A 20107-nucleotide genomic window follows, 5' to 3' on the forward strand; every position below is an offset into this window, starting at 1 on the left:
ACTGTGAAAGAATAAATTTCTGTTTTAAGCCAAGTTTGTGTTAATTTGTTATAGCAGCCTTCAGAAACTAACACATCATCCGATATCTTGCTTCCTCCTTTGACCAGGTCTTTGGTCCCTGATTTCCATTTCCTTTGAACTCCATCTACCTGTGCAGTAAATAATTCAGCAATTTCCGCACCACCCCCCTCAAAGTAATAGTATTTAAGATAACCTACTAATAATCACAGATGTCTTTGTCTTCAATCATACTACATGTAAACCCTTGTGGAAAGATGTTGTTATGTTGGGCCAGTTGACGCAAGCACTGAAATATTAGATCAAAATGTAGATGTCAATTAAGGTAGCGTCTTAGCAGGATCAACTATTAAGGACAATCACTCAGTGCATCAGCACATTTTGTTATAACTCCCACTTCACTGGGAGTGATTCTAGGGCAGCATGTGCCTAATTCTTTCTTTTATCCTTAGAGCCAAGCATGAGACTTGGCCCAAAGTGAGTTTTCAATAAATTAGCTGAGGAAAGAAACCAGAGGTCACAAACTGATGCCTGCAGACCAAATGTAGACAGATATGTATAGTTTGGCCTGTACAGTGTCATTATGTTTCAGTCCGAGTTAGTTTCCAATATTTAAAATTCAGTAGAACCCACATACAAATTCAGATTACTAGTTTCTCTTGGAAAATGAGAAGGTCTTGCTACACTAAGCCCATTTTCCTGAAAGATAACACTTAGCTTGAGGTTAGCAATAGCTGCAGCCTCTGGAAAGGGCCTGGGCTCCCCAGTGCCCTGAACTTTTTACCATCCCACCCTCTCATTAATGTTTCCAATCTGAACCCCAAAACATGAGCTGCCGCCTCTATTTCACACCTATTTGGGGGAATATATCAAGGCAGTCATAAATCTGGGCAGCTTTAATATCCTGTATTACCTTATCATAGCATTTGACACTCACCAGTTAGGCTAAGTACACAAAACCTTTTTCTTTTAGGTAGTTTTTCTGTGAATATGAAGTAATTGATAATGAAATTATTCTATATTTTGATAATGAAATTATTCTATATTATTGATAATGAAATTATTCTATATTTTCCTAATGTCCTAATACCAGATTTTTGATAGCGAGAATCTCACTTCGATATTTCTCTCTTGAACTATTGCAACAACCTCCTTAAGAAACGATTCCCTGGTATTATAGAATGAATGTTGTGTCCTAGCAAAATTCTTATGAAGCCCAATGCAATGATATTAGGAGATGGGGCCTTTGGGAGGTAATTAGATTTACATGAGATTATGAAGGTGGAGTCTTATTTATGGGATTAGTTATCTCTGTCTCCATCCACCCCCACTCCCTTCCCACTCCAGACCCCATGTAAAAACACCACAAGAAGGCAGCCATTTGCAAGCAAAGAAGAGGACCCACAAAAGAACCCAACCATGCTGGCACCCGTGATCTCAGACTTTGCAACTGCAAGAAATCGATGTATGTTGTATTAGCCACACAGTCTATGGCATTTTGTTATAGAAGTCTGAGCTGATTAAAGCACCTGGCTTCACTTTGACCTGCTCTCCTGCACTTTGTAGCTGGTAATATTTTCCTTTCAAGATTTGATGTTATTGAAAAATCCTCAGTAAGCTCTTTGATTCCAAAAGACAGATTCTATACAACTGGCCTAGCTTCTACTCTCTCCCCCAGCCTCCATTTACCCGATATCCCTAATCACAGGGAATTACTAATTGCTGTTTCTTCAAAATTCCAAAATCTTTCTTCTTTAGTGGAATTCATATAGTGACTTCCTGATCTCAGGAATTGCTCCGCATCATTCTAAAAGTTTTCAGGTCACGAAGAGCCCCCTTTTCCTAATATAAAAGCTTGTTAAGCTTCTACAAAGAAGGATGGAATAGAAGAAATTTAACACATCATAGAAAAGAAACTTGAGCCAGCCACTTTTACAAAATGCATAGGGCATTTTGGAGTTGAGCCAATGTGAGTAGGTGAACAGCTTTTCAGACAGGTATGACACACAGAGAGAATTTAAATGAACCTGTTTTGAGGATCCCTATTCCATTATTAAGGTTTTCAGAGAAGCTTTAGATTCTGTCAGTACCTCGGCTCCTGCCATTGCAAACTGTTAGTGGGAACAATAATATAATAGGAAAAGACTGGATGAGAAACTTTAATATCTGGGTTCTGGTTCTGCCTTTATCTCTTCCTTATTTGTGTTTTCACATGACTCACATAACTTCTCCGATATTATGATTGTATATTATTTTACAAAAGTACCTCATGAAGATATTTTGAACTGCTTTAGCTTCCTTAGGGTAGTCCAGTTATCAGAAGACTCTAGATATGATTGGCTCAAATGTTCATATTCCATGCCTTGGGGAAAAGGAAACCAGTGCCCTTGCCAAGATCTCCGTGAATTCCCTGTGGAGTTATGGTCTCATGGCCCTGCTGGCTCCAGCTGCCTCCATGGAATTCCTGTTCTTCATTTTGCAGCTTGAGGCTGTTCCTTGATCTCTACCCTGTCTTTGATCCATTCTTTAGTCTTCATACCAAAACGGTTCCTATTTACTCAGATTTTGAGCACATAGCAGTCCACGATGAATGTTTAGGGAGGTGGAGGCACAGAGCATCTTAAAATCAAATCACTTTAAATCACTCTTTTTCTCAGCAGTCTTTTGGCTACATCTCTTGTTGCTATACTCACTCATCTCTCCTCTGTGCTTGCCCTCTCAGAAGAAGAAAAGAAAAACATAAAAAACAAATTCTTTCTGTTTCCTTCTGTAGAGCAGTTTAATCTTCCCAAGCGCTTACTTCCCAAAGCAGCTCTGGGTCTTCATCCAGGACTTGTATGGTTTCCTTTTTTAGATATAAATCTCTTGCCTATCTGATATTTTTGTTTGTTTGTTTAAGAATAATTTTTTTAAATTTTTTATTGTTTTGTATAAACCAACACAAGGAGGTAGAATATAAATTAGCAAACACACCAAAAAAGAAAAAAATAAATAAAAGGAAAAACCAATGAACCAAAAAACAAGGATTAATAGGAGCATCTTGCACAGAATGAATCAAAGAAGCCCTCAAAACTGTTGGCAGGCCTGGGTGAACACATTAGCACCCTGTTCCAATTCCCTTACGGTCTCCTCAGGCTACACCAACAACCTCCTTCAAAGGGTTGGCACCTCCTCCAGTTGGAAGGTTGAAGATGTCTAGGAGTTCACATCCTTCAAGACGGCTGGTTGCCAGCCACCCACTAGTGGAGACACACAAAGCCCAACTCCCTTGCCATGAGAGGGGATGAACTCAGAGGTATAATTTATGCTCCAAATCTCCCCACAGGATCAGATCAAGTCCAGGAATTCATCTAAAATTGTACCCTTGCTTGTCTGCCTCTCCTTTCCTGTCCTGCTTCCCCTACTCCCTTACTAGTCTGCCCTGGGAACACTTTCTTAGTAAATCACTTCCACTTGAATCTGCTTCAGAGAGAACCCAGTCTAATATACTAGGTATTCTATTTTGTTGGATAGGCAATCTGGGAATTCATTCTTTTATACATATACACTGAACACCTCTTGTATTGGGTACCTTAAGAAACAATCATGATTACGTATGTAATATAGTCCATGCCCTCACGAAAACTACAAACTAGTAAGGGAGATGAGACATAGAGAGCCCTAAGTAAAATAGAAAGCCAAATGTCCTTTATTCATGCAGAAAATATTCAATATCTTCTATGTACAAATGATGGAATCTCAAAGAGATAGTGAAGGAGTGCTCACAGCTTCATGGTCTTACATGCTGAGTTTTGGAGGCCAACATAAGATTTTTAAACAAAAAGTTGGAAGTGAAGGGCATATGAATTGGGGGGAAATGTATAAGTAGTTGAGCATGTGAGGTTGAGAAGATAAAGAAAACCATGTGTTAAGAGACTTCTTGAGAGAGTTCTCTGTCTTCTGAAAGATAGAATCCCTGCTGTACAACTTCATCCCTTCACTCTGCCACTCATATCCCATGGGTATATGACACGATGTGGGTCAGTGAGTCATTCTGTGCTTGTGTTACGGGTATAATCTTACGGATCATGTTAAGATATGTAAAAAACATTGCATGCTTTTTTTTCTGTATTACTTTCTGCATAATTGCTCTTGTAAGCCTCCATTCGACTGGGGTGGTAAAATTTAACTTAGTCAAATTGTGTGTCGTCCTACCATCTCTTTTTCAAGTTGCACCTAAATTCCAGCTCTTTGGGGAATTTGGTAGGATCCCAGGATTCTCACCATCATCTAGGCATCTGGTACATGGGTTATCAGACGTGAGTTATGACTGAGTTATCCCTCAATTTTATCCTCAAGACACCTTTTAGGTCCCACTGTTCTTTCTGCTCCTCCTGTACTATGCTGGAACATGGTGTCATCTGGGAGGTTTGTCCCGAAGAACTACCCTGGGGTAAGCAAGGTGCAAGTTCTCATCCCTATTTAAACTTGCATCATTTCTCTGTTTCCCTTCCCCTCTTCCTCTCTCCTCTACTTGTAGAATTGTATTTAGAAACAAGACAGGAGTTAGCTCTTATATTATTCTATTTTTCCCCTCCCAAACATTGTCTATATTTTGGGCCATTTCTGTTCCTTAAGGATTTTTGAAACTATCAAGTGAGGAAGAGACATCCTGTTCTCTTTCTTCAGTCATAGCTTAGGGAGGGTGGGATAGAAATGGGGAGAAATTGTAGAATGAGGCAGAGCAGAGAATAGAGTGAGGCAAGTGAGGTGCCTACAGCATGGAATTTAATATAAATGTTTATATTAAATTTAATATAAATTTAATATAAATGTTTATATTAAATTTAATGTAAATTTAATATAAATGTTAATACAGCACGGAGTCATATAAATGTTGACTCTGAGAATGAGCGCCTCCTAAACTTTGTGCCCTAGACATCTCACTTGCCTCACGCTAGTCCTAGTCTTGGAATTCTTTGTACTATTCTTGCAATTTTTTGTAAGTTTGAAACTATTTAAAATTAAAAATTTTCTGTTATAAAAAAATCACAGGCTTTATTAAATTTTTTTAATGCATTAAAAAATTCAAAATCTCAGTGTCCCCAAATAGATTGGAGACTAGTTTAGAATATTTCAAAATCCCATAGTTCAATATACTTTCTCAAACTCTCTACATATATAGGCTACTTAATGGCTTTTGCACATTATGATTTGGGTGAATCACCAAATTTAAGAAACATTCTTAAAATATACATTTTAATTTTTATAATGGATAGTTATGAAGGTTGCTATCTGTAAAGCAGATAACATACAAAGGATCCTCTAAATAGCTTGAGCTGTGTATCAGGTTTTCTATCCAGGGGAGGGTTATTTTTATGTTTTCGTTTACTTTCTAGTGTTGTCTCTGCTAAAGTAAATGACCTAAGCTCTGCTCCACATAATTAGGACTGACAGCATGTTTTGGGTATCACTCTCAGCTACTGCTAGACATAATGATCAAATGTGAGCCCTCAAATTGCTGAGCAATTTCACTGACACCATTTCCAGCACTCTGCAAAGTCAATGAACATATACCCAAAACCAAAAGAGAAAATATTTCAACCTGGGAGACAGAGAAAAATGAATTACTATCCTGCTTTTTGGTTGCTTTTTGCCTCAGATTTCTTTGCCTTCAGGTATAATTTTTAGATGTGGCAATAAATATGCCCCACAACTATGCCATGTATTATGTCTGTGATGAGTACAGAAAATGATTCATTGCTGATAAAGGATTGAATGATCAGTTATTGATCCTTTCATTTTGATCTTCTGGAGAAATTGTATCCTTGATATTAAAAAATGTAATATGTTGGTTACGTGAAAGCTAGTAAAGATAGTAAATGCATCACTGAGGTGTGCCACCTGAAAGCTGTCATTAACATTCAGTATAACCTTTTAATTTGCATATTGGTACTCTTACTTATTGCCTACATAGCTGGTATGCCATTAAATACTTATAAATAATAGGTACCACTAACTAGAAGGGAAATTAATTTTATTGTATTTGAGATATATAATATAACCCAAATGGGATAGCTAATAAGTATATAACTTGTATTTAATAGAGGATTCGGAAAGGAAAATATACAATCATATGATTATATATGTTTGGTAAAAAAATGTTTTGTGAATAATTTAGTGAAAAAATAATGCTTTGAATTAGTAGAATTAGATGAATATGTTTTCATGAGTAGGATACTTAAGGGCACAGGTATGAGAACAAGGAAGAGGCAGTTTAGTTTCTGCACTTTTATAGTCAAAAAGTGAAATTAGACAAGAGTCGTGATCTGATCGAGGAGAACAGAGGTCTAGGCTGAGAACAGATTGCAAAATCATATATGAATGCCCACTAAGGACCTCTGTCCATGCTAATTATATTATAATGAGCAAAACCACATGAAAATGAAATAATATGTATAAAAGAGCTGATGAGGAACTTAGGAGGTCTACTGGGCATAACATTTAGAAGGAGTTTAAAAATTAAATCATCTGTTGGGCGGGGCATAGATATTCGATGAAAGGGATTCACTGTGCCTGTGAGTTCGATTATCTTGGACAATGTATACTCCTAGCATTTCTCCCACTGTCATAGCTACAACTGTGACAATCAATAAAGGATCTTTAGATCCACATGGCCTCATCTGTCTTGCTTACCAGTGCTACTGCATAGAGAAAACCTGGAAATGGAGACGACAGAGCTCTCTTTCTCACAGCTTATTAGCATTGGTTTTGACATGAGCCTGAGAGGAGCCAGCTACTGTGGCTGTCTCTCCACTCTCAAAGGACATAGGAGATGAAGGAAAGGTAGGTCAACCTACAAATCGAAATGTTCTCCTGGAACATGGGTTTTCAATAATAAACAGAATAACAAGTCATCGAGCATTTTCCCCTTATATGCCAACAGCTGACCACTATTCTGCATAAACAGTTTTGTCTAACTAAAGAGCTAAATATCTGTGAGAATGCATACACTTGAGAAATTTATTTATTTCCAATAGTGTCATTTAATAAATAAATTTTGCCAATAATTCATTTTGTTAGCTTTTCAAGCATAAGGTTGTCATTAACTTTGTTGGATGGATTTCCAACGCTTTGATAATAATGTAATTTAACCCTATTTTTGTTATTCAAAATGCAACTTTGAATGTTTTTCTAGTTTTGGTCTCTTCTCCTGGGTTTGTAACAAGATCTATTGGCTTTATTGGAAGTCGACATTTCGCACTAACTCAATAAAAAATTCAGTAGATTTGTACCAGCGAGGTCACTGTTTCTACTTTGAAAACAAAACGTTTTGATGAACTCATACCAGTAATTGACCAAGTTTGAAAACAGCATATACTGTGGTCCAGGGACAAATGGATTGCTGAGCTCCCGCCAAAACATTCAGATAGTCATCGTCATACTTTTAGTCATATTTTTTAATACACTTATGTACAAATCTCCATTTTCAATTAGTCCTGGAGTCCTCTGACAACTGATAAGGAGGCCTTTGTTTAAATCCACTTTAAAGCCCATTTCTGGTTGAGGGAAAACGCCCCTCCCCTAACATCATCTCCCCTCAAAATATTGAGGATAAAATTTTGCTTGGACATCTCATAAGCCGAAGGCTGGGATTACTGAAGAAAAAGACTAAACCCAGTGTGGTAGCATCCGAATGTTCTTCATTATGATTCTCCATAGAGCCGTAGTTCTCAACCTTAGCGGCACGTTGGAATCACCAAGAAGTTTTAACAATACGAAGGCCTGGGGCCCACTTCCAGAATTTCTGATTTCCTTGGTCTTAGGTATGGCCTGCAGTTTGGAATTTTAAAAGCTCCCCTAATGATTCTATTGTGCAGACAAGGTTGAGAGGCACTGCCAAGAAGAAAAATAAGAAGCAGCATACCTGACTAGTTTATCAGTCCCTTGGTGCTCAGAAATTTCTACTTACTGCTCATTTTTAAAAGCTTAAAATTAGGCCTAGCCCAGACAAGCAATGTTGGCAAGTACCTAGAATAGCAAAGTTATTCTAAGTAGTAGCATTTAGGTTACTATTTTCATTACTAATTTTAAGCATCCAAGAATCATGTCTCAATGATTGATATATTAGATGACTTGGAGATATAGAGCAACACAGCAGAGATCATCAAAGCTATTAAGTTTAATGAAAATTAACGATCACATAGAAATAACTCGAAAACACCATGGGTGAGATAAGCTATATTTAATCGAATTACATTAAATATATTTAGTATATTTAATTGAATTGAATTGAACTTTAGCCAAAATGAGTTGTCTTTGAGAACAATTTAAAAGTCATCTTTAAGTCCGTAATGATTTTTAAGAATATAACCAATGTTCTGAGAAAGTCACAGTTAGTCTTCTTTTTTAAAATTGTGAAGAAAATTGTTTATTACTTTTCCTCAGAAACCTCTAAAGTGCTTGAGAATCACAGACTAATGCTCCTGGAGTCACAACTTCAGAAACACTTTTAGTGCTTTAATTTCAGAACTTTTGGTGGTTCATTGCTTTCATCATATTATACTGCAATAAACATTTTAAAAATTAAACATAGGTCACTAAACCCGATACAAAAAATAGCCATCCCCAACCCCTACCTTTCTCTGTTTTTGCTTTCCACTCCCCAAAAGTAACCTCTTTAAATACTTTCAGCTCTTTTTAAAAATATTTCCTACCGTATTTATCACTACCAATTTATGGGACTATTTCTCGATTTTTTAAAAAATTAAACATTGTCATTTCAAAATGGAAGTTAAGAATTTATTTTTCTTACATTCCCTTCTTCTTCTCCTCACCTCCACTTCCTCTCATCTCATTTTCTTGATATAATTACACCAAAATTTGTGGTTAGCTCAATGACCATGGTTTATTTTATTATGGACTGTGTAACTGTTATTAACTACTGAGCCACACAGAAACCGTGATTATATCTCCTTTCTTGTGTAACTTATTGTTTATTCAACCTATGAATATAAATTGCCTTGGCTTTTTATTGGATTGTTTAATTAATATTTTGTACACCTATTATTAATTCATCCTTAAAATCTTTGTCAGAGAGGTAAAACTCCTCCCAATGACTATAAACACATAGTAGTTTATTAATTCAACTGTTTTCTTTAAGGCCATCCTTCCTGGAGCACACTGTCCTGTTCCAGTCTAAGGAGATGGCTGTCTAGGTTCATTAAACAGCTGTCAGGGGACTTCATTTTGCCACAATTTAAGGAAGTCCCTTTTTCTATTCCTGGTGTAATGCATCCTATATCAGCTTTGTTTTGGTTTTTACACCATGACCTTGTGAAGCACATCCTTCATAGGAAGATAAATTTTTTAAGACCTGCCATTTATGATTGTGGATTTATTCTACTTTCATACTTGGGTTGTTCCATTATAGCATTCTATGTTGTAAGTCATTTTCTTTTACATTTTGGAAAGCATTTCTCTAAGGTCTTCTGGATTCCAATGTTTCTATTGAGAAGCTTTACAATGTTTTATTTAGTTCGATTATAGTGAAATTTCAGGTTGATGTGTCTTGATATAGCTCTTTGTAATTTTTGCTTGGCACTCAGTAAACCGTTGCAATCTGGAAATTGATGTCCTTTGGTTTGTACAAGTTTTGTCCTATTTCCTTGAAAAAATTCATATCTCTATTGCTTTATTTTCCTTTTCTGGAATTCCTATTGGATGTTAGACTTCTGGATTAATTGTGCTCACTAATATTTATCTCTCTTTTTCTCTTATTCCAATATCTGATTTTTTGATTCTACTTTCTAGGAGAATTCGTCTATTTCATTTTCCAACCTATCTATTGAATCAAAAAAAAATTTTTGGCTGTCATATTTTTATTTTCAAGACTCTAATTCTTAATGTACTTTTAAGAACCCTATTTTTGTGTCATAGATGTAACATCTTCCATTATCTCTCTAAAGGTTCTTACAGATTCTTCCAATTCCCTGCATATTCTCTTTACCCTAACTACCTTTCAGATCACTAGTGGGTCATCAGGCAAGCACTTGAATATTTGATTGGGGCTTCTGCAAATGTCAGGATTTATAGGTTTTTCTTCTCTTGACTTGGTCAGTTTTCCCAGACTATAATCCTCCTATATCCTGCCTAGGATTCAGTTTGGGGCTGAATTGTGTCCCCCCAAAAGATATGTCGATGTCCTCATCGCCAATACCTCAGAATGTAAACTTTTTCAGAAGTAGGGTCATTGCAAATGTAATGCCTTTAAAATGAGATAATGCTGGAGTATGGTGAGCTCTTAATCCAATATGATAGTGGATTCTTTGCAAGAAAAAGAGACAGAGCAACACACTCACAGGGAGAATATGACTATGTGAGGATGAAAGCAGAGATTAGAGTGATGCATCCTTGCACCAAGGAACCTTAGGTTACAGGAATCTGAAAGAGGCAAGGAAGAATCCTAGAAGCTTTGGAGAGAGAATGGCCCTGACAGCACTTTGATTTTGCACTTCTAGCCTCTTGAACTATGGGACAATAAATGTCTGTTGCTTAAAGCTACCTAGTTTGTAGTACTTTGCTACAACAACCCTAAGGATACTAATATAGATGCACTTGCCTGGTTTTCAAGATTCAAGTAACCAGCAGTGAAAGGGTATAAGAGGTTTTCCTCATTTAGTGTCTAGACTTTTATTTATTTCTCCCTTCTCATTATGGCACTTCACCCCTCTCCTCAGCTCTGCTTGAGATCATCTTTGGTTCAATTTTCCAGTGTCTATACCTCTAGTATTATGCTGCAGTGGAAGAAGGATACCTTCTGGAGGTACAGGGTAGAAGTGACCTCTTGTTTTGAACTGGTGTTTTAACTGCTCCTTATACATATTATCAGCCAATCTTCCCACCCTCTCATCCTACTTTCAGAAGTTCTTGGTCCTTTTGAGTTCAAGTCTTTTCTGGGGTTTTTGCCCTTCATATTAGTTGGTTCTAACCTGTTCCCTCTTTAGTTAAAAGGTAGATACATTTTCAGCTTTTTTCAGTTCTGTTAAGTCAGTTTTCATTCCTACACTTGTTTTTGTTTTTTGTTTTTTGGTTTTTGGTTTTTTCCTGTCAATATTTTGGCCTTTATTTTTTATTCTTATGGGTTTATATCTTTTTTAAAAAATCATCTATAATTATTTTTGTGAGGATTAAGGAAGGAGCAGAGAAATGGATGTGCTCAACCAAGCATGTTTAGCTGGAAATCCAATCATATAACTTTTTAGAGGATCCAGTTGTCAGCTAAGCAGGACTAGAAAAGAAGCTGCTCAACTTGATAAAGGGCATCTGCAAAGAACCTACAGCCAATATAATATTTAATGGCAAAAGATGGAATGCTTTCCCCTTAAGATCAAGAACAAAACACTTATGTTCAGTTTTACCACTTTTATCACTTTTACAAGGTTAGGCAAAGATTTCTTAGATATACCCCAAAAGCACAATCTATAAAAGAATTTGATAAAATTTGATAAACTTCAATAAAATTTAAAATGTCTGCTCTTCAGAAGATACTATGAAGAGAATGAAAACTCAAGCTACAGACTCAGAGAAAATATTTGCAAAGTAGAATACGAATAAAGGATTGTATCTATAATATATTAAGAACTCTCTAAAGTCAGTAAGAAGGAAACAAACAGCACTTAAAATATGGGCTAAAGATTTAAACAGAAACTTCACCAAAGAAGATGTATGGGTGAAAAGATGTTCAACATCACTAATCATTAGAGAAATACAAATTAAAATCGGAATGCGATACCACTGCACACTTATTACAATGGATAAGGTTAAAAAATTGACGGTGCCAACTGTTGGCAAGGATGTGGAGGAAATGGGAAAAAACTGCTGGTGAACGTGAAATAAAATAATCACTTTGGAAATCAGCTTGGGAGTTTCTTTAAGAGTTAGAAATATGACTCTGCCATTCTAGTTCTAGGTATTAACCCAAAGGAAATGAAAGCATATATTCATACAAAGTCTTATATACAAATATACATAGAAACCTTATTTAATAGCCAAAACCTGAAAATAACACAAACGTCCATCAACAAGTAATGGATAAACCTAGCGCTATATATCCATACTATGAAATGACACTCGATAAAAAGGAATGAGCTATTGATGCATTCTACAACATGATAAATCTCAAAATACTTATGAGGAGTGAAAGAAGCCAGACTTAACAGACTATATACTATATAATTTAATTTACAAAATTCTAGGAAATGCAAACTAATGTATAGTGACCAGAAAGCAGATCAGAGTTTCCCTGGGAATGGGTATAGGGTTGGGAGGAGTTGGAAGGAGAGATAACAACGGAGAAATTTGGGGGGTGATGGATATGTTCATTATCTTGATTGTGGTGGTGGCAGGGGTGTGCGTATACATACACACACTTATAAAACATTATACAGTAAGTCGATATGTTCTGCAACTTTAAGCAAAACAATGTGTAGTGAAACCTGTTTTACCTAAGGCTAAGTGATATAAACAGGAGTTAAGTTCCTACAGCATTTCATCAGCATTATAATGAAATGATGTTAAACAAAAAGACATTACTTGAGGACCTGCTGTACTTTAAATATATATAGTTTGTTGTATGTCAAGTATATGATAGTAACGCTGTTAAATATTCAACTCTGGTTACTAACTTTGGTCAGGTTTCAGGATAAAGCAGATAAATAGATATGGTTCATCTACCATGTTTAACTGAAAATCCAATGACATAACTTTTTAAAGAATTCTGTTCTCATTTCAAAATCTTTACAGAAACTTTTGTTTGCTCAATTTTTCTCTATCTCTCATTAATACTTCCATTCATTTATGCCTTATCTTGTTCTCAACCCAAACAAGTTCTGGGTTGGGTACTAGGGATGGGCTCCAATGCAATGAATTACCAAAGGTGGCTGGAATGTTATTGCCTGAGGATTAATCAGATCTGTTTAATCAGGAGTAAGAAGTAAGAGAATAGACTAAGCAATCTTTCAGATTCTTTTCAATAAACTCATTAAGTAGTCATATTATAAATGGTTAATCTTAAAAACGAAGGAGGCAGGTAAATTAGAGAGTGGGTCTTGGCCTTTGTAGTTTCATATATGACCCTTTTTACAATCCACTTAGTCCAACCCTTATCCAAGTCTTAATATCTGAAAAAAGACCTTGACTCTACAGATTCCTGCGTTGGGTGGAGTGAGCATGCATGATGGACACATGCAAGGTATGCCCAGGACATGCATGGACATGTCAGAGGCACATCTATATCTTGATTGGTGGATCTAGATTGGAATTCTTTTCCTTAGAACTTCATTACTTCTTTTAATAAAAAGAGCCTCTAGTTTTACCAGTTATATTTGCTCACAAACCCAGTAGATAAAAAATGTTTTTAATTTAAAATATTTTGTTCTCACGGTGAATGAGAGAGTCCCAAAATGATCAGGAATTTTTCTTGAGTGTAATTCAGAAACAGAAACTCCCAGATCTCAGAGATCTTTAAAATAGAAATCAGAAGGCTCCAGTTGTAATAGCACCTTACACATAAAGTAAAGGAATTTACTAAATTGTTAAAAGAAGAAAATTGGGAGAAATAAGCCCATTCAGGGTAGTGTCCATGTTTTATTACCTCTTTATTCATATTGCCAAGCACAATATGTAGAGATTTGTTGAGACATTTATAATTTTGGGTGTGGTTTGCATTCCTTTCCTCTTACTCTGATACTAGGTCACCTTTTTCCTGTGGGGGAGTCATTCCATGCAGGTCTGGTGAGACTCTCAATGTTCACTCACTCACAGGTGACCAGACCTGGCCATTCATTTCCCTAGGAACAGAGATGGATTCAAAAATAGGCCTATGAACTAAGCCTGGCAACTACAGCTCTCCCCAAGGTCTTTCTTGCTTGTTTCTTGGAGATGTTTCTGAAATATAGAGATAGTCCATGGTTATAGGAAAAACTATGAGGCCCTGAAGGCTGTGTTTGAGCCCCCAAAATCCAGTCGTGGCTGAAAGTAGCCACAGTCCTTTTTGGTTTCTGGTAATTTGAATTGGGTTTCTGTCACTTGAAACCAAAAGAATTCCAACTAATGTAATTACAGTGACTGAATGACATCCTTTAAAATATGATTTTTAAAATAAATATGCAGGTCAACTGTCTTCCAACTCAAATGAAAACAAAATATGAGAAAATAAAATTTAACTGCATCTTGAAAGAGTACGGTTTGCAAGCAGGAACAATTTTCAAATAGTAAAATCTTTTAGACAATGAATAGAGATAATGAAGGAGTAAAAAAAATTTAAAGAATTTTAGAAATGATCTCTCATCAGAAGTGGTTTAACTATCTAGATCTGAAGAATAAGTGATATCACAAGACCTCTGAGAATGCAACTATAGCTTATGTGTCTAAGTTGCACTAAAATTAAGAATAAAATAAAGCTACATTTCTTTTAGTATCTTAATTACAATGACTTTGAGCCCCTACCTACTCACTCAGTTACCTAGTCTTTGCTCGCATATGCCCTGTTTTCTCTCAGAGTTCTCCAGGTATTGTCTCACATGCTGTGGCAAAATTACTCTCACTCTTCTGCTTCTATCAGCTTCCTTGACTGTCTGGGTTCTCCATAGTCAAAGAGCAGTGCTGTATCTTGAATCCCTACTGCCTCCTTGAGTTGCCAGAGCCATGTAGATTCTCATGTGAAAGTAGGGAAAATGACTTCCCCGTTAGTACATACTGCATATTGTCAGCTGGGTCCTGAAGTAGCTCTAAAGTCTCATATTCATAACATTGGAAACAGATTGAACCATAGCTCGAAGTGGTCACACACACACAGAGATGCTTATACATATGTACACTGCTCTTTAGGCATAGAATACAACCATTTCTCTAAAGTAAGGCGTCCATAGACAAACGTTTCACCTTTATCATATCGAGCAGTCTAGTAACATGGAGCCTCTCAAATCTCCTTCTCAAAAGAAACTCTTTGGTTTACTATTTTTTTTTTTTCTTCAAATGAGACTGGTGTAATTCTTTATAATTCTCTATATTCTTTTAATTTAAGTTTTTTGGTGTTGACATTTTACCAGTTTGAGTAGAGTATGGAAAACTTACCTCTCTTGCCCCTTCACCAACCACCATTTATAGTATAATTGTCTTAAATGTTTCATCTACATATATTGAAAGTCACATCAGACAATGTTACACTTTTTTGCTTCAACAAACATAATTTTTAAAAAACCAAGAAGAGAAGTCTATTGTATTTATCCATAATTTTACTCTTTCCATAGTTCTTTTTTCCCTCCTGATGTTCTAAGACTCTTTTATACATTTAATTTCTTTTATTTCTTTTAGCCATTCTTTTAGGGTTGGCCTGCTGATGACAAATTCTTTTCGTTTTTCTTCATATAAGAATGTCTTAATTCCCCTTTAATTCCTGAAGAACATTTTCACTGGATATAGAATTTTGGCGTCACAGTTCTTTAAACATTTTAAAAATGTAGTGTCACTTTCTTTTGGCTTCCCAATTTCTGATGAGAAGTCTGTTGTCATTCAAGTTGTTTTTACTCTACAAGTAAGGTACTGTTTTTCTTGCTTTCTAGATTTTTTCTGTCTAGATTTTAGAATTTGGTTTCTAATGAGTCTTGGCATGTATTTTGTGGGGGTCTATCCTGTTTGGGGTTCAACGGCTTCTCTTGAATCTGTGGGTTCATGTCTTATGTCAATTTTGAAAAATTTCAGCCATTATTTTGTTGAACTCTTTTTTTGTCTCACACCCTCCTCTGGAAAGATTTGCTTTGGTCCCACAGGTTCCTGAGGTTCAGTTCACTTTTTTTTCCTTCAGTCTATTTTTTTTCTGTTGTTCAAATTGGTTGTTTTATTTATATAACTTTAAACTCACTGATTTATTCCTCTTTAGTCTGCTATTGTGCCCTGCCAGTGAGTTTTTATATTTTACTGTATTTTTCAGTCCTGAAATTTTCTTTTGGCTGTTGTTTATAGTTTCTATTTCTTTGCTCAAACTTTCTATTTTTGTTGTTGTTGTTGTTGTTTGCTTCCAGCATGTTAACAATTTCTCTTTGAACCATTTTTATAATGCCTTTTTTACAATTCGGGTCAGATAGTTCCAATGTCTGTGTCATCTTGGTCTTGCCATCTGTTGATTGTCTTTTCTCATTTTAGTTGGGATTTTCCTGATTCTTGGGAAAATGACTTATTTTTTAAATTAGTTCCAGACATTTTGGTTATTATGTTATGAGACTCTGGATCTTATTTAAATCTTCAGTTTTAGCAGGTTTCCTCTGACATCACACCATTGGGGGAAGGGCGATGCTATTTTGTCACTGCTAGGTGGGAGTGGAAGTCCAAGGTCTTCACATGGTCTCCACTGAAACTTTGGAGTATGGAGGGGCTTGTTACTGCCTGATTAGATGGAATTCCTGGTTTCTCATTTGGCCTTTTTTGATACCACCCTAGTGGGAGGAAAGGCTGGGAGGAAGAATGTCTTATTCCAGCTGGGTGAGGGTGAAAGTCTAGGCTCTCCACTTAGACTCTGTTGACAGGGTGGGGGTGGAATCTCAGTATTTCCTGTAGCAGTTGGCTGCAGTAGGGCCATTACTGTCTAAAAGTTTTCAGTCTTGCTAGGCTGCTCTTCTTCTGTCCTTTGGCTAGAAAGAATAGGCTTTTTCTTTTCTTTTCTTTTTTTTTTATTGTCTACACCTATTGGCATTTCTGGGTTGTTAGCTTCTCCAGCATCCGGTTAAGAATATGAGAGAAAAAGAAAATCCAGGGAACTGAGTGTATGTTATTCGTTGGGTTCTGAGATCCCTAGCCAGTCTGCTTTCTTTGCTCCACCTTTCAGTGTGTGTGTGTGTGTGTGTGTGTGTGTGTGTGTGTGTGTGTGTGTTAAACATCCAGATTTTTTAGTTGTACTTAGTGGAAGGAATAAAGAGAAGTCTAGTCCATCTTGCCCACAACCAGAAGTTTCTTTACTTTACTTTTCATACCTAAAGGAACCAGTTGGGACTTATATTACTTGTAGTTATCTCGTCTGTGCCATCTTGGACCACTCTTTAGGTCTCTGTTTTCCTTTCTCTAAAATGGGGATTACACTAGCATTTGCCTCAGAGAGTTATAGTGAGAATTAAATGACTATATATATCTCAGCCCAATATCAGTGGCTGGTACATAGTAAATGCTCAATAAAGTACTGCACTATTATTATTTACAATAGCATAGGATAGATATCTGCTGAATAGATTGTCTCAACCCATGCTTTAGCAGGCTCTTTGCAAGGTTTTGGCTATCTATTCTATTCTAGGAGAAGGTATTTCAAATCTACTCCTGAATTAACCCACACTTGAATCATACCTCTCTATTTCATGGCACCTTAAGGTCTCAATCCTCAGTACCACAAACAGGCCCTTTTATGCTGGTCACTATTTCTCATACCATAACTGCTCCAGGTAGTTGAAGCTTTTCACTGCCTCAAATGCTCACAGAGGTCTCTCCTTAGCTTTCCCCAAAGCATGTCATGTATCAGACTTACTAAAAGTTTTTACATAATATAAGAGTATTAGTACAGGGAAAATGGAACTTTACAACTGTATACCAATCATCACTACTCCTAAAGCAGCCATGCTACAAAATCTTGATTATTTTATGTCAACTAAAGGCTCTTAAATGTGTTTGCCCAAACCATATAGCTTTTACAACCTACAAAGCAAAAAACAAAAATTAAGCAATATATATTTTTAAATTTAGAATGCTATCTTTATGTAAAAAAGAGAAGAAATTAAAATAAATCTAGTTTATAATTGATCGTGTGTATATAAACAATTTCTTTGGATTTGTGTAGAGCTATAATTTTTAAAACAGCAATATTTTCTCTTTTCCCCTATAATACTAGAAGCACTTTGTACTCAACAACAAGTGATGAAACCATCTCAGTACGAGACAAAGTGTCCAGGCTTTTGTATTCTCACCAGTCTGTAATTGGCTGTGAGCTGCCCTCAGGAGGAGAGAGGGTCTTCTCAGGAAAGGTGGCTCCTACTGGCCAAACATAAGTCTCTTGAAAAGATAGCAACTCTGAGCAATTAGTAATCAATCTTCAGAGCAGGCGAGAAACCAGATTAGAAAAAGGAATCTGGGCCTAATAGGTGTCTATTACAACCTCATTCTACTTTCTGAAATCTGTAGTATATGTATTTATTTACCTCCTCGAAAAAAAAAAATCAATATTATAGAAAGGTCTCTTTTTGCGGTTTGTCTAGATTCTAAATTCAGCACAAATGTCAAAATTCAAACAGTAAAAGTTATCCTTAGAAATCCTTAGCAAGACTCCAACTTGGGACCACATGTTAGTCAATTTTTCCACCAGTATTGGAACAAATTATGTTTTTTTGGATGAGCACCACATGAAATAGTTGGCTTGCATTTAAGTGACCTTCTGTTTGAAAAATTCACAGCTTTATACACTGGACTCATCTTCATTGATGAGAGCCCCCATCATATACGATATGGAGAAGAACTAAGGGAAAAGTAGATTTTTATCTCCAATCTCAGGCTCACCCCAGGATGGAATAGTCCAGAAATTGGATAAAAGGCAAACAAACAATTAAGTGATCTTTTAATATCATATTAGAGCATTTCTAATAGACTCCCATGAGGGTCATATTTCTCGGGAAATGTAGCTTGTTTGGCTAGCAATTAGGGCCTAGATGTCTCACAACTCTGTAAAGTTAGATGTTAGCTTGTAAAAATTGGTTAGGTATGATTTTTTCCTCCTGTCTCTGGTAGAGAAAATAGCCCAAAAGATATAAACCAGTTCTATATCAAACTCAACAACCTGATTTTAACATTCCTTTCCCCACTGACACTTATACCCCATATCCTCATTAAACTATTTTCTCTGTCTTTTGGTTCCTTCATTAATGAGTTAAAACTTTGACATGCTCACTATTTATAAGACAATCATGCTTTTTATATAATTTGAGAAAATATGCTTTTTCAGTGTAAATTTATGTGGTTAAATGCATATACAGTATAGCTGCCTATAAAATAATGCATCAGATGACAGTGAATTCCAGTGGAATAACACTACCAGATTCATCGTACATTATCTTTTCTCTCAAGGGAGGGTTGTATGTGTTTAAATCTGAGCTTGTAACTATTAGCCTGATTGCTGAATTACTTGACATACTGACATAGGTAGTGATTTGAAAAATGGCTTTATTAGGAAAGAAAATAGCAATTAAAACAGTCTTATATTTTTCCTACTGCATTTCCCCCTAAAATTCCCTTGGCAGAGCTGTGGGAATAGGGTTGCCAAGTTTAGCAAGTAAAAATACAGAATATCTAGTTAAATTCGAACTTTGGATAAATAATTTTTAGTATAAATAGGTCTCAAATATTGCAATTATTTTATCTGAAAAGCCTGCCTGGGGCATCTTAAAGTTCAGATAGGGTTGTAGGAAGCAGGTGGGGGAAGCAAGGTGGTTTCCAGCAGTTCCAGAAATGCAAAGGATCACAGACAGAGTCTGAGTTCTGTGCTGGGGAATACCAACGGCCAACCCCAGGAAGTGGGATCCCATTATCAGTTCCAAGGAGTGAAAGTTGAAGCCTTGAGTCAGGAGCTGAGTGGCATAGGAATGAGGCAAACAACTGGTGCCAGGAAAGGGGCCAATCAAGAGATTTCACAGAGCTGCTCTGGAGGTTCACGTGTTAAAGTGGGTTTTTTCTTGCCCAAAGACTCTGGAAAGTCCATCCAGATGATTTGATTGAAGGAGTTGCCTAGCTATATTTAAAATTTCAGAGCCAAAAATGATATTTTAAAAATTGTGGTAAAATATACATAACATAAAATTTATGGTTTTAATCATTTTTTAAGTGTACCACTCAGTGGCATTAAGTACATTCGCAATGTTGTGGAACCATCACTACTATCTGTTTCCAAAACTTTCTTATCTCTCAAAATACAAACTCTCTACTCATTAAACAATAGTTCCCCAGTCCTTGGTAACCTCTATTATACTTTCTGTCTCTGTGATTTTGACTACTCTAGGTATAAGAGGAATTATATAATCTTTGT

This window comes from Pteropus alecto, unplaced genomic scaffold (assembly GCF_000325575.1).
Source record: "Pteropus alecto unplaced genomic scaffold, ASM32557v1 scaffold10, whole genome shotgun sequence".
Classification (NCBI taxonomy): Eukaryota; Metazoa; Chordata; class Mammalia; order Chiroptera; family Pteropodidae; genus Pteropus; species Pteropus alecto.